This window comes from Phaethon aethereus (genome assembly GCF_964289735.1).
Source record: "Phaethon aethereus genome assembly, chromosome: 7".
Classification (NCBI taxonomy): domain Eukaryota; kingdom Metazoa; phylum Chordata; class Aves; order Phaethontiformes; family Phaethontidae; genus Phaethon; species Phaethon aethereus.
Window position 1 is genome coordinate 27190745 of NC_138583.1, and position 9401 is coordinate 27200145.

Genomic DNA, 9401 nt, shown 5'->3' on the forward strand with positions numbered 1-9401 from the left:
GTCGTCTTTGCTGCTGCTTCGCCCCAGGAACACTGGCCCGCGGCCAGTTCAGTCCCTGGCAGCCCCTCCGGTCCCCTGCAAAGAGCTTGGCGTTGGGGTGCGGCTGCCAAACTCTGCTGCTGGGGCTGCGAGGCAAGGCTGGTCTCACTGGTGGCAATGGGGCACGCCTGGGTCTTGTCCCCAGGTGCCTGTGGCGGTGGCCCTGCTTTGTAGAAGAGTTCATGGTGACTGGCTGAGGTAGCAAGGTCTCCCGTGGCCGAGTGCACCCTCATTTGCCTAGAAAATGGACTCTCAGGCTTTGATTTACATCACACTCCTGGCAGCTTGGTCCCAAGATACCTGCCATCTCTCCACCACCCTGCCAGCACACTCGGGGGCTAAAAATAGCCTCTTTGCTTGCCTTCACCAGTGAAGATAGAGTCATTTACACAATAGCAGATGGGAGAAATGAGGGTGCACTCACCTCCCAATTAAACCCAGCAATGAAAGATGCCCACAGAGCTGGTGTGACCAGCGCTGGCTTGTATTCAGCAGGTGCCCATGCTCTGCCCGAGGTGGGCCTTAGAAGGGCGCAGAGGAGGGCGGTGGGGCGCAGGAGGAGCACCGGCAGGCTTCCTGCTGGGTGGCCCTGCGGCAGCACGCTGTCCTTGTGCCTTCCCGTTCCTGCCTCGTCACGCCGTGTCATGGCAATCTGCCCCCGAGTCCCAGGGACACGGTGTGACAGTCACAGGCTTCTCTGCCAGTGCCGCGGGCCGGGAGCAGCGTGGCCGCTTCCCTCGACCCTGCCACACCGATAACCTCGGGGACGATGCCCTGGCAAGGCCGCTCGCCGCGGGGTGACGCAGCCCCGGGGGGGCAGCCCCACGGGCAGGCAAAGCAAGGGGCACCTTTCAGAGGCTTGGGAGGGGGCTCAGGGCACGGCTCGGGCAGCGCATCCCACTGGCACCAGCAGCCCCCAGCAAAACAGCGCAGAGCAACTCGGGGTGCACAGGCAGAGTTGGGGGGCAGGAGGGAGGGCAGCACCTGCAGAGTTAAGTCCAGGGCACTGGCACATAAACAAGGACTGACCTCCAAACATCTCCTGGCTCAGCTGTCAGTTAGGAAATGCAAACACGCAGCATTTCTCCCAAACCATAGGGGGAATGAAAGGCAGATGTGGCTGTGCAGCTAACATAATATATCCTGAACACCAAATACCCTCCAGCACTGCTTTCTTTCTGTCCATTGGGTATAAGCAGCCTGACCTGTCCTTTATTCCCAGCACAAGCCTCCATTGGGATTCCTGCTTGCTCAGCTGGCTGGATGCTAGCAACAAAGCTGGGAATTTTATTTTGGTGATACTGATGCAGAAGAGCTGCAGTGGTGGAAGAGGACAAAGGACCCAGGAGAGGATGAGATGCTGTTTTGGAAACTGGCTTCTGTCCAGAACTAGCTCTTTTGCAGGGCTGGCTCCAGAGATTTCCTGCATTTCTGGAGCTCTGCAGTGTTTTGGTGCTGTCTCATGGTGTGAAGGCTCCAGAGCTGGGAGGGGGGCAGCAGACAGGGAAAAGACCTGGGCATTTAGGATGAGGGGGAGCCGGCATTTAGGATATATCAGAAAGAACCTGACTGGATTTTAGATTACATTATGGTTTTGATAGCCCCTCTGCTGAACTCTGTCCCTGTGGTCTTACAGGGTCTGAGGTGTCAAGCTTTAATTACTTCGATGGCAGCAAGTGGTTGACCAACCCCACAAATGCTGTCCCAGGACTGAGGCTGAGCAAAAGCCCTTGCAGGAGGCGGGCCATGCTGCTTTCCTGAAGAGCCCAACCACAGGTGCTGTGCAGCAAGGCAAGAGCTCCCAAGGGTGGGCCAGGGCTGCCCCCGTCTCTGCATCAGCCTTCCAGCTACCTGTGTCCAGCCTGTGGCCATAACACCTGTGCTGCGGGGGCCATGGAGGAGAGCTGGTTCTCCAGTGACATCCTCGACAAGCACAGGATCAGGGAGAGTTGCTGACCATGAAACCCAGAAAATCCAGCCCTTTCAAAACCCATCCAGCAAGCCTCCGGATGTCTCTTTGGTAAGTCCCATCTCAGAGAGTCTAGTCCCATGAGGGAGCCTTTGCAGGGGATCCATCCCCTGTCCCAGCCTCTCCCAGCAGCACCTGCCCACACATGCCTGGCAGCAGGAGAGGTGACTCCACCGGCACACATGGAGAAGGCAGCCAAGGGCCCTGCCGTCCCAGTGCAGGCACAGCCCCTGGGGACAGCTTGCTCTGGCGATTTCCCAGGCCTTGCTTTTCAGCTGCAGGGTCAGAGAAGGAGGATCTGCAGGATCAGGCTGCCTAACACCCAACTGAGGTGTGCTGAGCCCCATCTGCTCAACTCCTGTGGGCCCCGCAGGCTGAGCTCCTCCCTGAACACATGGTGATGTGTGGCCAGGTGGGCTTGTGCCCTCACTTCTTACCCTAAGGGAGACCCATGCCCTCACTCTCCTCATCTGTAGGAGACCAAGGACAGCAGGGAGGAATGACCCTGGCTCAGCATGTTACCAACCCTGACTTCCAGCTATCTCCACCCAGGCCTCCTTTTCTATCACCATCTTCTTCAGGATGACTCCTTTCACCTGCCAGCTTGTATGCACCAGAAGGCTTCTCCAGTGGAGCACTAAAGTGGAACAAGGCAATAAATACTCCTTTGTGGTCCTATCTTTCTTACTGGGTTAAACACCAAGGCTGCCAGAGGAAAGGAGTGAGTCACACTGCAGATGCTTAAGGTTTTATACCTCTGCAGAACCTCAACCTCTCAGATAAAAGGCAGCTGTGGACACCAACTGCACCATCAACTCGGGAAGAATTATCTTCACGGTGTTGCCTTCATCTTTATGCTGGGGAGAACTCCAGCCTCCACAGAGGGGAGCAGACTCCCACCACAGGGCTGGCCGGTTGTCTGTTTGTTTTCCCGGATGGAGGTGCTGGCGTGTGCACCATGAAGCTGTGCTTTGGGGATGCCCCACTCGCTCATTTTGTTGTTGCGTAGGTGAAATGGGACAGTCTGTGCAGCCTGGGATGTCGGCTGGTCACACTCATGCTGCTCCAGTGATGGAAGAGCCTTGTTCCCCTTGTTATCCTGGAACCAAGGGTCCTTCAGCTCCACCAGAGGTTCCTGCAATGATGGTCTGTGCTGAGATGTGCAGCTCCTTAAAAACAGAGAGTGCCACTATACACAGAGTTTTGCTAATGACGCTTGTCCAGATGCTGGGTACACCAGATGCTGGAATTCATTAAAGAGTAAGCCAAAGGAAAAACAGCCAGAGAAAAAAAAAAACCAAATATTTTCCTTTGGCAGGAATACAAACATCTCATTTTCCAGAGTGCGGAAGAACCCTGTCATTCAGCAAGAAGGAATCAATAGGCAATTCAGAGCAATGTCTCTTCCAGTGCCTTTGGCTGGATCCATCCAGCTCTTAGCACAGAGACCTCCTCAAGAAGAGCTTCCTCCCTGAGTGAGCGACCCACGCAGAGCACTAATGCCAGCATCCAAACAGATGCACCTGAATGATCGAATGTTCACATCAGTGGAGTCTGACACTAAAGCAGAGTTTACACTGAAATAGCACGAACAATACAAGCTCATTCACGTAAGCCTTCGCAGGCACGTGGGAGTAAGGATCACTTGGCAAACGCAGCATAACACGCAAACAAGGTGCTGCTTGGGGTGGAGTGAGAGAATGTTCATCGACCCTCTTCTGTCCCAGCGTATTCCAGCTGAGCCAGAAGGGCTGCAGTTACGGGGATGGGGGGGATGCACTCCTACAGCAGGGCAGTACAGCCTGTGCAGGGGTCTTGACCCAAAACCCTGCAATTCACCCAGCTAAACCAGAGAGGAACCTGGAACTCTGTGATAAATGATTATGTCCTTGTTAAAGCAGAACGTACCGCAAGGACACTGCTGCCCAGAACTGACTGCCCTGTTGGTGCTCGGCTGTGTCCACCGTAACACAAAGAAGGAGCAGTGTTCGTGCTAAACACAGACATACCCGTTTAGATGGAAGGGAAATACCAAGAAAATTTCAGAGTGCAATTCCAGAGCCCCAGGCACACATCCACTTGACGCTCGTAGATGGGAGCAAAGCTCTTGGGGTGCTGCGAGCATCAGTTCTGAAACAACAGAGGCACCAGAGTCCCTTCCTATCGCAGCAGGGTGAGTTCCCTTGCCTGCATCCCAGAGACTACAGGAGGCAGGAGCTCCTGGCTCCCCATGCCCAGAGCAGCCTTGTAAATGCTCTGACACACATGTGGTCATTCTCCGAGAAGGCGCACACGCACTGACCTGAGCGTTGTCTTTAAGAACAAGCTGTTTGGAGATGTCATTTAGAAAAACTGAGGTCAAACTGAAAAAATGCAGTTTGCACTAAGTCTTAGAACATCATTAAGTTTAAGCAAGTTTTCAATAGAAATGCAAAAAAACCCCCAACTCCAAGCCCAGACACAAAGCACCTCATTAGCAAATTCCTAGTCTGGCAAATAGGCCTGAGAGCTGTCAGAATAAGAATGCCTGGTGATGATTTAAACAAGCCAAAATGTTTCAGCAAGCCAAAATATTCACATTAAATTCTTAAGAAAGCAAGGATTATAGGGTCATACTGGGACTGAATGTCCCCTTAAACCCTTCCCCAGTCATTTTTTTATGCTCATCAGCTTAACTTCAGCCACATTGGAGAGAGCTGAAGGTCTCAAAGATACCAAACTCCTCCAAGTTTCACACAAGCAGGTTCATAGCTTTTCACTCATTGAAAAGCTGAACTTCCCCTACTAGACACCAGAAAACCCGTTCAGAGGGCAGAGGTTATAAATGCCTCAACACCAAGACAAGCTTCATTGTGAGCTCATTTGCAACCAAAAGACAAAGCTGTAAAAGGAAAAAAAAAAAAAAAAAAAAAGCCCTGAAGCTGGAATGAAACAAGAATAACTTTTTTTAAAAAAAAACAAAACCCAAAACTGTTCACCAGCTACTTGTTTCTTAAAACAAAGGTTTTTTTCTGTTCCTTTTGGTCGAACTACTCCATAGATAACAACCTGCAACACAACAAACTGAGCTCAGATGTTTATCATTTGGCAAACTTTTAAACAAGTCAAGTCTTCAGAAAAAACACATTTGCTTGCTTTGGAAACAGGTAGTTACCGGTCCTGTTATACCTGCATTCATGAAGCGGATCTCAATAGTAGTCTGTTAATTGCCTGCCCTCATGTACCCAGCAGTAGCGTCAAGTTTTCCATCCACAGCACTTTATAGAAATTATTGCTCTAGATGGACAGAGCTGAGAGGTGAAGAACTCTGCTCAAGGTCATACAGCAAGTCAAAGACAGAGCTGAAAAGGGAATGCAGGTGCCCCTGCGCTCAGCTTGCCCACTCACACAGAGGAAGACCACCACCATTCCTGTTCTGTATGCTGTGGCACACAAATAATCTATTATTTTATTGCCACCAATAGCCATAAACGTTTTCCCATGTCCCATGAGGAAGAAAAAGGAGAGTATAGGTTCTTGTGGAGGGTGTTGGGCTTCTCACCCAGGGAGTTCTTACCTTTCTAGTCCCCAGTATAGGCAAGAAAGGGCACACTGGTCCATCATTTAACATAACTGTTTCTGTGATCACAACTTACAGAAAAAGCATGCTGCAAGCCATGTGCTTTGAGCACATCGTGGTATCGTGGAATGACTAGTTGCCTCCCGGCACCACATGAAAAGGGCTCCAAACCAGCTCTCCCAGGAACACACTATTTTTCCTCAACCTTTGCCAAGTCCTCACCACCCACTTTTCTACTGTTTCCTTTGGAAGAAAACAGGCATTTTAAAATTTCATTTCCAAACAGACTATTTAACCAAGCAATTAGAAAACATAAGCTCTCTTTTCCACTTTGGGTAATACTTCTTTTGCAGATCACTACTGTTTTGACACAATTATATTGTTGTTATACTAAATCAAAACTCAGTAAAGATGGTGATACAGCTCCAGCAAGAATTTTACAGCTGCAGGGCAGCCAATCAATATTGCATTTCACCTCAGATGGGATTACAATTTATCTCTCAAAACCAATAAAATTTGACCGGTTCAGTGATTAAATCTGTATCTATGGCAACTTCCTGAAACCTCAGCAAATGTAACTATCCGTTGGCTCATTCAGCAAGGGTCTCTTAAAGATGACATGAGTAAAATTCATCTTACGATCACCTTGCTGCTTCTCTTTGTGCTGAATTAGTTAGTGTTACAGAAAAAAGGGAGGTAGGAAAAAACCAATAAAAAGCAAAAGTGATTATAATGCACCATTTGCAACATTCTTTCCATCTCTCAGCAAGTATCTATCACAGCAGAACAAGTATATTTTAAAGTACCTAAAAGTTCAGGCTGGCAGCTGGTGCACCCTCTATTGAGGATGCAACGTATTAGAAGGTTCATGTGGACAACTTGACCATCTCCCTTTAAAAGAGGTATAACACATAAAAACTCCTATGTCTCTGTTAACAGGCGCTCTCTCAGCTGCTGGACTGAATCCTCCCCCCACCTGCATTTGTATGAAGCACAAACTTCCTAATAATGATACTCCGCACTGAAGAAAACTGAAAACAAATGCCAGGGATGTAATTTTGTTAGTGACTGTTAACATGCATTAACATAAATCATTGCACATAAATGCCTAATGATTCCCTGAAAAGAAATTCAACACAGACTGGTGTTAGACAAATTTGAATGATGTTTCAGTAAAACTCATTGATTGTTTCACATCTATGGAAATAAGTGTCAAGGGTTCTCCTGGCTCATGTGTGCCACAGTCTGGTGGCAATGCAGACCAAGGCTGGGTATGGTATCGGAAAATAAATGGTAGTTATACATTGCCGTCACAGTGTCCCTCAATTTAGAGGGCTCAGCTGCATGTTTCATTACTCTCTTGAACTTTATCTTCTCATCACACTAAATCTGTATTAAAGACAAAGAAAACAGGCAGAACGTAACCAACATGACTCAACGCTCATGACTTGATTGTAGCTTGATTCTGCTTTTGTAAGAACTCCTGACACTAGGGCTCACCGCCTCCTCTTGCTGGGAATTAGCAGATCTGTAAAGCAACTTGGAATTATGCTGCAGTACAAGTAGTATTTAACTAGGATCTGTGTTAGCCATGACATTGCTAAGTAGGTAACCAGAAGATAAACCCAGAATTATTTCATCAAGTGAAGAAACGATAGTGTCTGTAAAACAATGAACAAATCCAAGCACACCTCCCCTCACTTCCAGAGCACGAAGCTGGCTCATCTCCCATGAGGGCAGAGACGCCATCCCATAGTCAGTCTGTTGTTACAAAAGCTCTTCTACCATCAGGACGAAAGGCGACTGGAGGAAAGCCAAGGTTAAAAGGAGACCAACAGAAATAAAGCAGCAGCAAGAGAGTTGAAAGACTGGGACATTTTCAAGCAAGCAGACTGATTATCTTTATGCAGGGAACTGCACAGACCACAGATCAGCCTCTGCAACAGGCAAAGGTCACCCCGCTGCACGCCGATCGGCCAAGCGGCGCCTCAGAGGTGCTGCAGGAGCTGCAGATAAAGCATCAGTGCCTGCCGGGTATGCTTTAAGGTGAAAGCAAGCAGGATGTTCAGCCAGGAAAACTAAGCTAAGAGTATGCTTTCTGAGGGCAAGTAAGGAAGAAATAAAGGGAGAAGTGGACAAATGAGTTAAGCCACTGAAAGAATGAAATAGGAAGTCTTGGCCTTCTGCATTTTAGCTGGCATGTGATTTATCTTACAGAAAACCTCTCTTTAAATATATTGCAGAAGCCTTTAAAAAGAAAAAACAGAAACTGCCACTGACATCAGAGCACGTGGCAGCATAGTCATCTTGAGGCTATGAAGCCAGCAATACCCTAGAATGACATTAATTTGAATCAACTATCAGCTTCTATATAGCTGTTAAAATTTGCAAACAAACCCTTCTGTAGACAGAACTTCAGAAGAACTTCTGAAGTTCAAGCCTGGATTAGGGAAGAATTCAGAATGTAAAATCTGACTATACTGCTAACTTGTTTTTAAGCACAGAGCTATACATTGAAAACAAAACTGTGAATGATAATGAAACAGGAAGTGGCAGTAGGAGGTATGGGAGCCAGATACCTTGTATAAAGCCAGGACAATGAGAGTGGCAGAGAAAGATCCCATTCACAGGGGACTTGATAACAACAGCCTTAACATGAATGAAAATCATCTAGAAGTGGCTTTGACAAAAAGATGTACGTATTGAGGAAAAAAGGGGTTCTGTAACTATAGAGGATTATTTCTCCTGTATCTGTGTTGAAGAATCATCTTGGTATCTTTACTGAGCTATTTGTCACAGAAATCCTCACTAAAATGAGAGTCCCAGAAATTCCATGTTACTCCAGCTAACGATACTGCAGTTAGCTCCAGTGGAGATTCCAGTATTAAACTACCCTTCACCATTCAACCTCCTAACTGAAATTTGTCATTCTAATAACCCCAGAGCACATCCAGCAGTTTCAATATCAACTGCTGTAATTTTGAGGCTGACATAGGGAGCATGGCATAGAAATATGAGAACTCAATTTTAAATTGGCTAAAATAAAGTTTATTTTACTGTTACAATATATAATCTCTTATCAACACAACTCACAAAGTGTTTACAAAATAATCTCATTTTCTGCTGCATTTTAAACACTACTTTCATACAAACTTTAAAGGTAAAATAGGAATTTGTAGCTAGAAATGTTTTTGTTACATTTTTTAGAAGCATCACAAGAATTACTTCAAACAAGACTTTTTTCTTTTGCTTATGGTGTCAACTTCACAGACAAAACCGAACATTTACTATAAAGACCTGAGGAAGGATTCAAGAAAGCTTTCTTTAGACAAAGCATGCCAGTCCTTAGGTTGACAGCGATCAAGTGCATTTGAGCTAACTTTGGTGCTCTGAAACGCCTTACAAAGGAATCTCCTCCCTTTCCCTACACCGCCTACAGGGAAGGGAGGGACCCTGGTGTATAGCGATAGCTTTCATGAATCCCCACACTGATGACCTAGTATGCAGCAAGACCGTAACACACAAAGCTCTGGTCCTTAATGCTGCACAAGAAACCACAGAATTCTTAAACAGAACAGAATTTGAAGTATTACAGTTGTCACAAAACCTAGCATTTTAAGATGTTAAAGTTACCTAATGTCCTCTGTGAATCTGGTAGTAACAGGCAAGTATTACATTACTTAACCCTGGTCTCCACTATAATGCACTAATACACATTAGAAAGAGTGGAAAAAGCTACCATTTTCACTGCTGCTAGAAAGGTATGTGCTAAAGTGAAAGGATTTAGGCTCCTGCCAGTCAAGTTAGTTGACAGATTTTACAAGACAGCAGAAT